The 16,682-nt window shown below is 44.0% G+C and overlaps 1 protein-coding gene across 1 annotated transcript in view; it reads left to right on the top strand.

Annotated features, from left to right (window-relative positions):
• Positions 1-6,854: 6,854 nt before the first annotated feature.
• LOC120997700 (high density lipoprotein binding protein) overlaps positions 6,855-16,682 on the top strand; it is a 53,582-nt gene continuing 43,754 nt past the window's right edge. Inside the window, exon 1 of the mRNA XM_040427932.1 lies at positions 6,855-6,975. The gene's annotated coding sequence lies outside the window, so the exon portion shown is untranslated. The remainder of the gene's footprint in view (positions 6,976-16,682) is intronic.

Below are 16,682 nucleotides of genomic sequence, written 5' to 3'. Positions count from 1 at the left end.
TAAATTAATTAATTAATTGATCATCTCCATATTGACATGTAGTCTAAGGATATTGTGAGGCTTCATTCTACCTGCAGAAGAATCAAGACTCATAATTTATCAGAGCATTAAATGATTGCCTATATATTGTATATTGATAGTAATATTCTTCGCCAAGCTAAGTGATGGATTCCCACAGGAAAGACTTGTTTCAAGTCCTTCCCATTTAAGATATGGTCTAGCAAAGATCCTAGATCCCTGTTATTTGTCTTAATGGTCTCACCAAAATCATATGGGTGAAAATAGTCCAGGATGGGGCGGAAGGATACAGTTATCTCTTCTAAGTTATATCCTTAAATGGGTTTGCCCATTCTGGAAGTCATGTGATGTGTAATTGATTGGGGATGGGGGGGGGGGGGGGGGGGGGAATGTATTTAGCATTCCATATTGATGTTTAGGATTAGACATGCCCATCCTGATATCATGAGGTTTCCTCTGAACAGAAGTGATGTATATAACTTATATTCCTATTTTGATATCCTAACCTAATAATAGCCTGGTTATAATGTGACAAGTTATTTCCACTCACATGTATTGTTAAGCTTGTAATGATTTATATCAACACTGAATATATTCATTTGCATGTATCATTGTGTTTATTTACTTATTTATGTTTATCATTAATGTCATCTCACGTCAAAAGAACTTATCTGAGGAAATAGTCGGACTCAGATCTGAATTGTATCGATTAAGTTGTCTACAATTCACCAGGTCATGATTTCAAGAATTTATGACAAATTTTATACATTTTATTTTTTCCATGGTTAATTATTTTTATGACCATAGTTAATAATTCTTAATTGAATTATTACCGCCCGACATCACTGCTGGGGCCACTATGGGGAACATTATTGCTGCTGGGGCCACTATGGGGAACATTCTTACTGCTGGGGCCACTATGGGGAACATTATTACTGCTGAGGGGGCCACTATAGGGGACATTTTTACTGTTGGGGCCACTATGGGAAACATTATTACTGCTGCAGCCACTATTGAGGATATTATTACTGCTGAGGAACGTTATGTATACTGAGGGCACTGCTAGGGTTGGGATCTTTATAAAAAAAAATGCAAGTGAAACTGATCTGTTTTTCATGACCATTTTTTAACGGCCAAGAAAAACTGCCGAAAATTGGATGCACAAATGGTTGAAAAATGGCCAGTGTGTCCATTTTTAATGGCAGTTTTTTTTCACTGTCGTGTGCATGTAGCCTATACCTCCATGCAAAACTATCAGTTTTTCACTGAACAGATCCTGACTCATTCCATATCGATCATGTAAGGCTACTTTCACACCTGTGTTTGGTGCGGATCCGTCTTGTATCTGCACAGACGGATCCGCACCGATAATGCAAGCGCTTGTATCCGTTCAGAACAGATCCGTTTTGAACCGTTTGTGAGAGCCAAGAAACGGATCTCACAAGCGGACCCAGAAACGCCAGTGTGAAAGTAGCCTAAAATAAGCCTAAAACATCTGTCAATTTATCCTCAAATTGGATTTCCTCTGCTGACATTTCCGAATATTTCCTTTTTATATTCCATGTTGCACTTTTAGAATTTGTACAGCTTACAAAAATAAAAGATAATTCAAACCAAAACCACAGACTGTAAACAGTGGACATAATGGACGACCATTTTTTTTAAGCAGTACACATTTATCAAGTTTGCCTGTTTTTAGTCCTAAAATTAGACAGGCATATTTACTTTGGCTGTTGGTCTTTTGCCTAATATTTTTTAAAAGTCCCATAGCACTTCCTAAATTAGACACGGTGTATTACTATTAGTCTATTAGTCTGACCTCTGGTGGTTCTTTTTCAGTTCGACAGGTTCATATTCACTAAGATGGGTCTAATTAGTATGTGCATGAAAATGTTGTGCGAGTTTACTGAGAACAGTCTTCAAGAATGTGCGACTTTTCAGGCCAAATTTTGTGCAGCTCACTACTCAAAACTGACAAATAAAAGTACACCAGTCTTGGAGTCGAGTAGAAATTAGACTGTTTTTGTGACTAAATCAGGAGAAAAAAAGGCATACCAACATAAATAGATTAGAAAAAAGGTGCGAAGGTTTGAAAATTTCTGAATAAGTAAAAAAAAAAATCAAAATAGGCGATTGAGGCGTAAAACACCTCCAAAACAGGTGCAAATTCAGTAGTAAATGTGACTAATAAAATTAGACTGTCTAAAACTGCATTTTGCCACATAAAAACAAGTGCAAACATTATAGTAAATGTGTCCCAATAAGTTTTCAGTTTCCCAAGCACAAACTCTCCTATGTTCATTGCAAGGAACACAAGTTGAATTATTTGTATATTTATTACACTATGTACAGTGCTGCGCTTGGTAAGCAGAGAGAAGGCCGCAGCGCTACTGTGAGCGCCGTTGCTTTATCAAACAGCTGATCGGCAGGGGCCCCAGGTGTCGGACCCCCCACAGATCAGATACTAATGACCTATCCAGAAGATAGAACATTAATATCAAACTCTGAGAAAAACCCTTCAAAGGGAGGCTGTCAGTTGACAGTTCCTATGTTACTGTCTTGCGGTGACGTTCTGTTTGCCGAACAGACTTACCTACACTCTAGTTCCGCAAGTACCTTCCTGCATCAGGTCTTGGTGACCTGGTACTGCATCCCTACTGTGCAATTGGAGAAGTCATTGGCGGTCAATTAAATACCGCTTCCAGAACCAATCCTCCACTGTGCCTATGCTCACATAGGAGTTCCTCATTCAGAGAAGATCTCCTTCTATGTCCTATCTGTGTCTATTAGTCCTCTTTTGATGGGACACCGTAGCTCTTTCTGCGATGGGGACCTGTTAATGACTGGCTTCTGTACAGCTTGTGCAGGTTCCACAAAATGAATAGGGTCTGTCTCCATCCTATGCCAGCTATGCAAACCTCTTAAACAAAAAGGAGGCTGAGACTTTGTCACACTGTCAGCCTTACGATGGCCCCATCAATCTGCCTGGTATCAAACCCTCATAATGTGTTTACCGGTTGTCTCTTCCTGAGACCCAGGTTATGTCAGAACACATTAAAGAGGACCTTCAGAAAGGACTCATCCTAAAGTCCACCTCACCAGGTGTAGTTGGATTATAATTTTTTTTGTCAAGAAGAAGAAAGGTTGTCTTCGGCCATATATTGATTACTGCGGTCTGTATAAGATGATTGAATCTGAAGAACAAATATTCTCTACCACCAACTCTTCGATAGACTTCATTGAACCAAGGTGTTCATTAAGTTGGATCTCAGAGGGGGCTTACAACTTGATCTGCATCCGTGAGGGAGACAGGTGGAACGCTGCTTTTAACACTGTTGATAACCATGCACACAGTAAGAAAATACGAGACGGCATTCACCAAACTTTGCTTTATTCAAGTGAAAGGCATTCGGAGCAGGCAGTAAAAGCGTGGTACTCCACACAGATAGCGTGAGGCGACGGCCGTTTCACGTATGTTACGCTTCTTCTGGCCTCCTCCACTGTTGATAACCATTACAAGTACCTCATCATGCCCTTAGGCCTCTGCAACGCTCCTGCAGTTTTTCAATTATTTGTCAATGTCTTCCGTGACCACCTTACTGTATGTATGTGTTATGTTCCGGACAATATCTAGGTCTTCTCGCCCGAAATGACATCACAGTCTTGGACTGGCCTCTTCCTTTGGGCCTGGGTTTTGTAAACTATTATCAGAGATGTATTCCTCGCTTCTCCCCCCCTGTACAAGGGTTAAAGGGGGAAGACTGAAAGCCTACTTAGATAACACCCTTAGGCTCCTTGCAGACGAGCGTGTGTCACGCTGCGAGTCCACAGCGCAGCTCCTGGCCTGACCTCCCAGCACTGACGGGGTCACATAGAATTATATTGATTTATGATGCTATGTAACCCTTACAGTTCTGGAATGTATTGGATAACACTAGCAGCATTATGTCAGTGTCATCTAATACATTCCAGAACTGTAAGGGTTACTTAGCATCATAAATCAATATAATGCTATGTGACCCCATCAGTGCTGAGAGTTCAGGCCGGGAACAGCGCTGCGGACTCTCAGCATGACAAACGCTCGTCTGTAAGGGGCCTTAGGAGAAACCCCAAGCCAAATCTGTTCAGGTTGGCAAAGTGAAATCAAAAATGGACTGATATTGGCGCCTCTATCCCAATGGAGTCCAGATACATTGATGGCAGGTTTAGTCCATTTATTGTCAGTGTATAAAAGCAACCTCTTTCGAGACTATACCAGTCCCTTCTTCCTCAGACAACACGTCTTGATTTTGCAATCTGGACCTCCTCTACAGCTGGACAACGAGGCAGCTTCCCATCCATAGTATTTCCGGCCTTTTGGGATGTTGTGTCTCTATCATAACTAGATAAGGCGAGTGGTACCACCTCGTACTTTGTCACCTACAGTCAGGTCCATATATATTGGGACATCATCAAAATTCTAACATTTTTGGCTCTATACACCACCACAATGGATTTGAAATAAAACAAACAAGATGTGCTTTAACTGCAGACTGTCAGCTTTAATTTGAGGGTATTTACATCCAAATCAGGTGAACGGTGTAGGAATTACAACAGTTTGCATATGTGCCTCCCACTTGTTAAGGGACCAAAAGTAATGGGACAGAATAATAATCATAAATCAAACTTTCACTTTTTAATACTTGGTTGCAAATCCTTTGCAGTCAATTACAGCCTGAAGTCTGGAACGCATAGACATCACCAGACGCTGGGTTTCATCCCTGGTGATGCTCTGCCAGGCCTCTACTGCAACTGTCTTCAGTTCCTGCTTGTTCTTGGACCATTTTCCCTTCAGTTTTGTCTTCAGCAAGTGAAATGCATGCTCAATCGGATTCAGGTCAGGTGATTGACTTGGCCATCGCATAACATTCCACTTCTTTCCCTTAAAAAACAGTTAGGTTGCTTTTGCAGTATGCTTTGGGTCATTGTCCATCTGCACTGTGAAGCGCCGTCCAATGAGTTTTGAAGCATTTGGCTGAATATGAGCAGATAATATTGCCCGAAACACTTCAGAATTCATCCTGCTGCTTTTGTCAGCAGTCACATTATCAATAAATACAAGAGAACCAGTTCCATTGGCAGCCATACATACCCACGCCATGACACTACCACCACCATGCTTCACTGATGAGGTGGTATGCTTAGGATCATGAGCAGTTCCTTTCCTTCTCCATACTCTTCTCTTCCCATCACTCTGGTACAAGTTGATCTTGGTCTCATCTGTCCATAGGATGTTGTTCCAGAACTGTTAAGGCTTTTTTAGATGTCGTTTGGCAAACTGTAATCTGGTCTTCTTGTTTTTGAGGCTCACCAATGGTTTACATCTTGTGGTGAACCCTCTGTATTCACTCTGGTGAAGTCTTCTCTTGATTGTTGACTTTGACACACATACACCTACCTCCTGGAGAGTGTTCTTGATCTGGCCAACTGTTGTGAAGGGTGTTTTCTTCACCAGGGAAAGAATTCTTCGGTCATCCACCACAGTTGTTTTCTGTGGTCTTCCGGGTCTTTTAGTGTTGCTGAGCTCACCGTTGCGTTCCTTCTTTTTAACAATGTTCCAAACAATTGTTTTGGCCACGTCTAATGTTTTTGCTATCTCTCTGATGGGTTTGTTTTTTCAGCCTAATGATGGCTTGCTTCACTGATAGTGACAGCTATTTGGATCTCATCTTGAGAGTTGACAGCAACAGATTCCAAATGCAAATAGCACACTTGAAATGAACTCTGGACCTTTTATCTGCTCATTGTAATTGGGATAATGAGGGAATAACACACACCTGGCCATGGAACAGCTGAGAAGCCAATTGTCCCATTACTTTTGGTCCCTTAACAAGTGGGAGGCACATATGAAAACTGTTGTTATTCCTACACCGTTCACCTGATTTGGATGTAAATACCCTCAAAGCTGACAGTCTGCAGTTAAAGCACATCTTGTTCGTTTCATTTCAAATCCATTGTGGTGGTGTATAGAGCCAAAAATGTTTGAATTGTGTCCATGTCCCAATATTTATGGACCTGACTGTATAATAAGTGGTATTGCTCTACATACACTTTCTGTGCATTTTCCACTGGACACTAATTAAATACATTTGTTCAAGTTACACAGCGGATCCCCATCCAATTTGTCACAGCCTTTTTCCTGTAATTATCAGTTTCATCCCCATTTTCAGTCATTTTCCACTTTGGTAAATGAAAATCTAAGGGGCAGGGGAGATTGATTCAAATAAAATGTGCACAGTTTTCCAAAATAAAAACTCTGATAAGAAACATTGTGTTCTGTGGTGGAAGAAGTATGGTTGTCTACAAAGAAAATTGCATTTCAAATTGTGGAAATGATTGATCCTGTGTCTATGTGTTTCATACTATGCATGAATACACCCCTTTTAATTGTACAAAGCCTTGGAATGAATGGAGCTTTCAGATAAATAATAATTATCATCCAACAGAGAAGATCAATGGAACTAACTATCGCAGATTTGAACATAACCTGCCCATATATCCATACACTAGTTTTATAACTGAGTTGGCAAGTTTGCTGCAGGGAGAATCATCTAAATACAAATAATTAGTAGTCATTGGCTGCAGAGACATCCAGGAGCCCATACATTGTACACAAGGCTCGCATCCACAGTGTCCTGCAGCTCCCCCACCCCAGTATCACGTCCTACTGCATAGCGCCACTACAGCAATCCGTGTCAACCAGTTCAATAAAGTTTGATCGGTAAAAAAAAGAAAGAAAAAAGACATCCGGTTTCCGGGTGACGCATTTCCGCTTCCGGTCCCTCTCCAGTCCCATCCTCTGGCTGACGTGTCGCGGCTGATGACGTTCCGCTAATTGATAGGCTAGGACTCATTCTATATAAGCGCTGGACGAAGCGGCCGACGCTTTCCCCGGCAGTCAGCGGATCGGGACACGGAGTGAGTGTGAGGGGGCACGGGGTGGGCTTCGGGTTTATACGTTGCTGACAATGGCAGGGGGCACTGGAGCTGTAGGGGGGTCGGAGGTGTGGTGTTGCTGCTGCCTACGTGGAGTAACCGCTGGGGTAGGCTGTGGGACAGAGGAGCAGCACTTGTCATTGACTGCTACGTGTCTGCACCATCCCAGCGCCCTGCCTGTACACGATCAGCCCTGCCACATCTGCCCCGGATTACTGCTACCAGCAGGACCCCCTTCCCTGCTGCTTCTCCTCCTCCCCAGTGACTCCATTGCCCCCATCAGTCTTCTTCCTTGCACCAGTCACCACAATCTTGTTTAGAGAATCAACAATTTGTGTTTTTAAATAGAAAACTGAAAATCAGGAATTTAAAAAAATAAGTCCATGACATCGGTGCACGACCATGTGCCAATACGCCGTGACCTTATATTTACACTGCGGTAAAGGGTTATTCTGTGAGTCATCGCATTATCAGCTCACACATCATTACTGAGCCCAACTGGTTCCGTACTAACCTTTCTTGAATCCATGATTACTTGGGTTGGGAACCCCTTTGTTTGTATGGAGCGAATAGACCTCGAGGGATCTGCCAAATGGCACTGCCCTGATGATCATTGTCCCCCCCCTCTTTGAGCCCCCTAGTTTCTGATCTCAGCTTGGACAGGGGTATTGGCTTCCCGTCCTGGTAACTTATGCCAGCGTTGTGTTGTGCCTTTAGCGGCTGTGGTCTACCTGGAAACCTACCCTGCTAACCAGTCCATATGGGACCGCGTAGTGGAACTGGGGTTCATGGGGAGGCAGGCCTGTTTGTTAATGTAACTTGAATTGTCCAGCTGTTTGCATGTCCTGGCAAGCTAACTTGTCGGCTATCTGGCGAGGAGGGGGTTAAATCCTCCCGCAAGTAGCAGAGGTTTAACCTGGGCCTGAAATGGTGACGTTGGCATAGAATGAGGCCTGGAGTGGGAGGGGTATAGGCGAGGGAGGGGTGGGGGTGAAATCCTCCTAATCCATCTCCCAGTCAGCAGTCTGTGTTGCAATCTCCGGGAGTGAAAAAGCTGAGTGCACTCACTGGGTGTACAAGTAACTTTAGCTGGTGGCGCACGGTGGTTGCGGAGCTTCGGCCCTGCTCGTGGGTTTTATGGTGCACGTTCCTTAATTATTCTGGGTGGTGGAAGTCCTCTCTGCTGAGCCACCACTTGCAGTTCTAGACGGTGTAGGTTTACCGTCTGGCTGTGAGACTACAACTCCTAGCGTAGGCTGCAGACCACAGCACGTGTCTGATTTTATAAACATCTGGACATGTATAGGGTAACCTAGTCCTGAGATTTCCAGGACCTCCGGGGAGCAGCATTCCCAATAGGCTGGCTGGGTCACTGATATAATACCAGCTGCTAATACACCCTGACGTAGGTTCCATATGGGATGGCGGACATGTTTATGAAGTGCAACGCTATAGGTCTATCCCAGTGCTTGGCTGGTGAGGCTTGTACATGTCTTCCCACCTTCTTTTGGGCAGTCTGTCTGTCTGTGAGGACGTGCTTTTGGCTGTAGGTCTTCCATATTCACGATTGTCCGTTCTGGTGGCTGCATTATAAGATGTCTTCTAGATTTTACATGTACATATGTGGCCGAACAGTCCCTCGTAGGTAAAACAGGAGGTTCTCTAGATCTTTCCGTTCAAGGCTCAGACGATATGGTGACTGGACCGGATCATGGTTGTGATGTGACTCAAATGACAACCTATGGGGTTGTGTACACGAGGCCTAATGGTAAATTGGGATCGTCCTACGACTGTACTTTCCATCCATGTCCAATCCGTAATTAGTTTTCTTGTGGGTTGCACGTGGACCCATTCATTTCGTTGTGTGCTGTCCGCGTCCATACATCTGTTCTGCCAATTATAAAACGTGTCCTGGTCCGTATTGTGGAGGAGAACAATCCTTTCTAGTGAGAAAAATGAGTGCACACTGAAGGCGTCCATATTTTGTGGTTTGCTGACCGCAATATGGACACGATTGCGTGCATGAAGCTTAATTCTGCTGCTGTGTAACCCCAGCTTCATAGATAAAGGTGGTTCCGTTTTGCTAGGAGCAAAAAAAAGTTGTTGCTGAACACCAGCCCCTGTAACAAGTGCCTTAGAGCAGGCATGCTCAACCTGCGGCCCTCCAGCTGTTGTAAAACTACAACTCCCACAATGCCCTGCTGTAGGCTGCTTAGGCATGCTGGGAGTTTTGCAACAGCTGGAGGGCCGCAGGTTGAGCATGCCTGCCCTAGACGATGTTCACATGCTGTGGATGTCTGCACGTTATCTGCAGTCCACAGGAACATGTTAAGACATCAGCTATGTTTATAGCCATAGACTTAGTCTGCATTCACACAAGCTTAATATGGTGTAGGCAGTGTCCGTCTGTTACTCCTGTGTTGTGGCCCAGCTGTGGGCATAACCGATCCGGACTCTCAGCACCTTACATCCTTATGACTCCAAGAGCTGCAATATGGATGCCAAATACCTCCATATTATCATGGTCTGAATGCAGCCTGACAGTTTACTATCTTCCCACATCACCTATTCTATCTTGGAGGCCTCGATCCTGTGGTGCTGTGCATGTGCCTTTGGTTTCAGTCCATAGTCCTGCAGTACAAAAAATACTACAGACCATAGTGGCCCATTTGTGCTTTTAACAGCGCCCTAAGGCCTCGTGCGCACACAGCCTTATCTGCATTTCAGTCCGCAAATGGATACCTTCCAAGTGGACACCATGTTTTTCTCAATGAAAGTGACTGTTCTCCTCCGCAGACCAGAATGGGGCCTGTTCTAGAAGCTGTGGAACAGCCAGACAGATCTGCAAAAAATATGGATGCGCACATGACCCCATAGAAAGGAGTCGGTGCGCTGTCTGCACATAAAAGCAGACGGATGAAAACGATGATCATGTGCGTGAGGCCTAAAGGTTATGTTCACACAATAGACTTTTCAGCTGTAGTATGTACTGAATTCCACATCCCATCCATGTGAATGAGATTTCTGCAGCCCCTGTCTCTCTGTATAGGAAAGTTTCAGTGCAGATTTCCAGCTTTTTTTTCTTCTGTTGAGTGTCACTTATTCTGGTCAGAAAACACGTGTAGAATAAGGGCTCATGCACACGACCGTATGTATTTTGCAGTCCGTAAAACGTGAATCCACATAAAAAGGGGTGGCCTCTGTGACGCCTGTGTTAAATCTGTATTTTTCGCCGATCTATTGTAACAAGGCCTGTCCTCTGCTAGACGGACAAGAATAGGATAGTTTTTTATTTTTATTTGCAGCCCATTGAAATGAATGGTTCCGCATACGGGCCACAAAAAATGTTTGTGCATGAGCCCTAACAATGCACCCTGTGGCACATCCGCAGCAGAAATCCGAGGGTTGGCCTCCGTTTTCTGCCTCTGAAAAATACACGTCAGAAAATATTCCATCTCTTGAGCGTCCCCTATTACAGGGCCATTTAGTTTGGTTTGTACAGTTTCTTTTCCTGCTTCCCATGTTCAGGCTCCATAAACTTTCCTTTGGAGCTTCTGTCCTTTGTAAGCACATTCCTTAATTCCAAGCATTCTAAGATCTGAAGGAATCTGGTAAAGACGGGCTTCGTGGCGTAATGCTCTCGCGGTTATTAGTTTGTCAGGGTAACAGTTATTTCCCTGTGTATAGTACGCGCTCCTCTGCCCGTGGTGGCTTGTTTATGCTGTTTTATGTCATGGCAGATGACTATTTCTTTAGGTAACATTGCTTGCCTTTACTTAAATGATCCCCGGTTTCTTTTAAAGGTTTAGTTTGGCTTTTGCGTGGCACGATTTTTTAACCATATGGCAGTAGTAAGGACCTTCACGTCAACACTTCTAACTTTCTGTTTAGTTTAATGGACGCACAAAGGATCTGACTGGTAGTTCTAGATAGAAACTTGTTAAAGCAGTCTAGAGAACACTCTCTGCATGCTGAGCTGGCAGGGAGCTCTGGCCCTTTAAGCTGTCCCCTCCCCCATACCGGTAATACAGACTGTGCTGAGGTGGCAGTACAGGGGGGGCCTGTCCCTCCAGCCTTGCATTGCTCCATGCTCGGAGGCTGCATGCACCTCCTTCCCAGCACATACACACCTGCCTGCTCTGTGCGGTGATCCCCATTGATTCCCCACCGCCCCCCCTGTGCACAGCACCGCAGCCCCTCTCACTTCCTCCCCACATGTCGGACATCAGCCCGCCTACAAATCGGTGCAGCTTTTACAGCAGACTTGTTACATAAGGGTTAGAAAACAGGAAAGTGAACTTTTTTTTTGTGGTGGTGGGGGCAGGCATATAGATTATAAGGAATCTACTGAGCTTTACTGTTGGGTTGAGTATATTTTGCGCAGAGTGGGTTTTCAGACCTGGGGAGAAGTTTGTCTCTTTTACAGGTTTTAAGTAAACTAGTTTAGTGCTCTCATTTAAGAGAAATAAAAGTATTGCAGGTTTGATACCTTTTTTAATGGCGAACAAAAATAGAAGTAATGATGTTGCATAGCGAGCTTTGGAGACCTCACCAGTCCCTTCATCAGGCGTACTACAAGAATATATGAAGAAACGGCAATATATGTACAATAAGAACAGACATGGGGGAATGAATGGACATTTGAAAAATAACAGAACGACATATCAAAGATCTGTTCGATTTCTTCATATATTCTTGTAGTACGCCTGATGAAGGGACTGGTGATGTCTCCAAAGCTCGCTATGTAAAAGGTATTAAACCTGCAATACTCTTATTTTGTTTCTCTTAGGCTACATGCACACGACCGTATGTGTTTTGCGGTCCGCAAATTGTGGATCCGCCCAAAAAACGGATGACGTTCCGTATGGCATCCTTTTTTTTTTTTTGCGGAACTTTTTTTTTTGCGGATCCATTGTAATAATGCCTATCCTTGTCCGCAAACTAGAAAAAAATAGGACATGCACTATTTTGTTTGCGGAGGAACGGAACGGACATACTGATGCGGACAGCACACAGTGTGCTGTCCGTGTTTTTTGCGGACCCGTTGAAATGAATGGGTCCGCATCCTATCCGCCAAAAAAATTGGATCGGACACGGAAACAAAATACGGTCGTGTGCATGAGGTCTTTATGAGAGCACTGAACTAGTTTTCTATTGGCTAACACGGTACCAGACTTTCCTTTTTCTTAAAAGCACTTTAAGTCGTGTTATTACAGCTCTTCCTTAAAGCTTGCGCTAAATTGTTCTTAATTCTAATCTTCATTTGCAAAGTAATTACGGAACATCTGCCGGTGAATACTTGAATGTGCGCAGAGGGAGCGAGAAAGCGAAGGAATTTCCTAAAGATGTACTCTGTCGGACTATTGTACTAACCTTTGAACTGTGATTGCCTTCTGAGAGTGATAGACTTTGAGGGTTCTGCTGGGGTTAATTTATAGAGAAAATATAGGCTTCTGCAGGGTCTATCTGTAGAGAAAAGGTTGGGTTCTGTGGGGTTGATCAATAGAGCAAAGGTTGGGTTCTGTGGGGTTGATCTATTCTGCAGGGTTAAGCCTAATTCACACATCCATGTCCGTGAGAAGGTGGTCAGTGATGCGTCCGTGATCTGTGTTGGGTCCTTGTGTCAATTGTTTCACGGACACTGAACAGCTGAAAAATTAATTTTCAAAGAAACTCTTCCTAAGGGCTCGTTCACACGACAGTGTGAATGAAGTCTGTGCCTGTGCTGTAGACCACAAATTGTGGTCCGCAATGCACGGGCACGACTGTGGCCCAGCCGCATGGGGATCGTGGACCTATTCACGTGACTGGGTCCGCGATCCCTCCGTTCCTCAAAAAGATACTGTTCTAGCTTACTGCGGTGCGGAGGCACGGAACGGAACCCCAGGAAGCACTCCGTAGTGTTCCGTTCTTCTGTTCCACATCTCTGGATTTGTGGACCCATTGAAGTGAATGTGTCCACATCTGTAATGCAAAATGCACACGGAACTGTGCCCGTGTATTGCGGATCCGCAAATGCACATTCGTGTGATAGAGCCCTAATGGTCTAAGAGACACGGATGCAATACGGATGGCATCCATGGCTTTCACGGACCCATATACTATAATGGGCGTCATAGATCCATGAACACGGACAAAATAGAGCATGCATTTGTGGTGAAAAACAGACCCACAGACCGCGCTAAGACACTGATGTCCAAATACACACATTAAAATGAATGGGGACGTGTGCTCTCTGTGGAGAATGGAACACTGACATGTGAATGATCAGCAACCTCCTGCACTCAGCTGTGGTAAAACTGACTCCTAGCAATGCACATTTGCTTGGCTTTTGTCACATCTCCTATAGAAGTGAATGGAGCATGTTGGGAGTTGTAGTTTCACCACAGCTGGAGGTTGCTGACTCCTGATCTATAGCAAAGATTAGGGTTTTAGTGGGTTTATCTGTTCTGCAAGGTCTATAGAGCAAAGGTTGAAGTTCTGCATGCTTAAGGCTACTTTCTGCACAGACTGAACTGAAGGGACTGCACCAGAATGCATTCCGCTCAGTTTCATTGCGTTCCCATGATGCACACCCAAGCGCTTCAAGCAGCATTTTTGAATGCGTCCTGGGGTGCAAAGCAAGACAGATCCATCATGACGCACAATGTAAGTCAATGGTTAGGGATCCGTTTTCTGACACAAAAGAAAACTGATTTATTCCCTATTGACTTACAATGGTTTGAGACTGATCTGTGTTAGCTAATTTATGGGTAATGCAACTGGATCCGTCCATAACGGATGCAGATGGTTGTATATCACGACTGAAGTGTTTTTGCTGAGCCCTGACAGATCCAGCAAAAACGCTGGTGTGAAAGTAGCCTAATCTAGAACAAATGTAGGGTTCTGTAGATCAAACATGGGGTTTTCCTTTGTGCAAATGAAGTGCTTGATTTCTAAGAAGTCGTGAAGACTTTGGATCAGATTTATTAATGTGTCTGCTCCAAAAACTGGCACGACTAGGTGCATCTAGGGTTTCTACTTTTTTCTGATACGCTTGACAAGGGGATTGGACCTAAGATAATCCATTTTGCACCAAATGTTGCACGACCATTCTGGCATAAAAATCTTTTTCAAAGTAAGGCTACTTTAACACTTAAACTGGCGTTTTGGCTTTACGTTTCTGAGATCCGTTATAGCTCTCGCAAGCGGTCCAAAACGGATCAGTTTTGCCCTAATGCATTCTGAGCAGATTCTTTTCCATTCAGAATGCATCAGTTTGCCTCCATTCCGTATCCTTTCTGCTTTGGAGGCGGACACCAGAACGCTGCTTGCAGCGTTTTAGTATGCGTCTGACGAAACTAAGCCAAACGGATCCGTCCTGGCACACAATGTAGGTCAATGGGGATGGATCCGTTTTTTGACACCATCTGGCACAATAGAAAACGGATCCGTCCCCCATTGACTTTCAATGGTGGTGAAGATGGATCCTTCTTGGCTATGTTAAAGATAATACAAACGGATCCGTTCTGAACGGATGCAGACGGTTGTATTATCTGAACGGATCCGTCTGTGCAGATCCATGATGGATCCGCACCAAACGCGAGTGTGAAAGTAGCCTAAGCCAACCAATAATTGGTATAGAGTCAGAGAATTGTGTATCCCTACACCAGATTTATCTTCCAGCCTTATCCCCAGTGATAAATCTTGTGCAGGTCTAGACTGCCAGTCTAAGCGTACTGTCTTCAGGATTAGTAAATTTGGGCCTTCGAAGGGAGTCAATAAGATCAATTCGGCCGCTTTTTATTTCTGTTTGTTGTTTGTGCGTCTTGTTTGTCTGCTGCTCCTACAACCGGAGGGCTAGTGTGACTGGGTTATGTTTAAGGCTTTGACTGACTGAGTTGGCTTGGTAAACACTATGGGGAGAGTAAGCAATACCTTGCACCGATCTCTTCCCCCAGTGCAGCGTGACAGATTTAGGGCTCATGCACACGACCGTATGGCTTTTTCAGTGTTTTGCGGTCTGTTTTTTTACGGAGCAGTTCAGTTTTTTTGTTTCCGTGGTGTCTCTTTCCTTTCCATTTTTCCGTATACAGTACTTGCATAGAAAGAATTGGGCTGGGCATAACATTTTCAATAGATGGTTCCGCAAAAACGGAACGGATACAGAAGACATACGGATGCATTTCTGTATGTGTTCCGTTTTTTTGCGGACCCATTGACTTGAATGGAGCCAAGCACTGTGATTTGCGGACAAGAATAGGACATGTTCTATCTTTTCACGGTATGGAAATACTGAAACGGAATGCACACGGAGACACTTAGGATTTTTTTTTTTTTTTGGCTGAACCATTGAAATGAATGGTTCAGTATATGTACCGCATACTGAACTAAAAAAACGGACAGTATACTGAACGCAAAATACTGTCGTGTGCATGAGCCCTTACAGGTTGTATGTCCTATTGATGGTTCTGCTGCCGTCTTAAAATGCCTGGCTTGTCTGTGATATATATTTGGTGAGAGTGGCACTGTGGCTTCCTAAATATAACGCCATGGGTCTCAGTCTATGGCAGCATAATTGAAATCTGCGCTAACATATACATCATGCTTTATCTTTGGGAGTAATGTATTTGCGGTGTTTCTTGCATTTTTCTCCATACTCTAGTAATCCAATACCATTCATGTCTAGTGCTGTTCTAATACTACAGTATCGGTTATGTGCCCTACTAGAGGGAATTGGAAACTCTGGGGAGAAGGAATAGCATCCAGTACACTTAAACTGTCCCTAACTTTTCACACAACTTTACATAATCAATAATACAAGTGACCACGAGAAACTTTGTAATATGTCTTATCAGGGAGAAATGTCTAGTTCTCACGTTATCAGCTATTTAGCTCCCCCCTCCATTTGCTAACTTTTCGCTTTGAAAAATGCCTTCATCCCATCCAAGATGGACAAGCTCCAATTATACAGGTCAATACCGCTCTATAATGTCCTCTCTGATCCTGTAATTGTTTCTGAATAAGAGAAGGTTAGAAAGCAGATTCTCCTTTACTTTCTATTTACAATGGATGGCAGCTGGTCTTCACACACCAGGCCTGAGCGAACGGAAACCTAGACATTAAGCATACAGAGAAACTGCTAAAAATGCCAGATACATGGTGATATAACTGCCAAAAAGTGTTATTTCTTATGTGTACACACTCTATTGATTGATGCAAAGTTTGGTGAAAGGTTAGTGACACTTAAAAGGGGATGTGAAGGATTTTGTTTAAATCTCCTACCCAGCATTGCCTGTGAAGAAAGCTATACAGTATTTACCTACTTCGCCCGGTCCGTTCTATCTCCCTTTAAGCAGTTTTCTTGTCCCTGTCCTGTAAACTTCCATATGGATTGGGGTCATGTGTGCCACTGCAGCCAATGACTGGATTTGTCTCCATGGCATGACACAGCTGAGGCCAGTCACTGGCTGCAGTGGTGCACATGGACCTGTCTGTGCAGAAATTGCAAGGGACTGAAAGTCCAGTGATGACAACCCAGGAGCAGTGAGGAACAGGTAAGAATAGATTTCTTCAGGGGTCGTGGCTGGCACAGCACTGCGGGATAAATCCTTATCACTACCTGTATCTATCAAGGCAAAAGACCCCCTGAAAGTGCCCTGACACTGACAGAGTGAGCCACAGCGAGACCACCCGACTCGTCCTGCAGA

The sequence above is a fragment of the Bufo bufo genome, chromosome 4, assembly GCF_905171765.1.
Source record: "Bufo bufo chromosome 4, aBufBuf1.1, whole genome shotgun sequence".
Classification (NCBI taxonomy): domain Eukaryota; kingdom Metazoa; phylum Chordata; class Amphibia; order Anura; family Bufonidae; genus Bufo; species Bufo bufo.
Note: the sequence above shows the minus strand (reverse complement) of the source record. Positions and strands in the feature narration are given on the sequence as shown.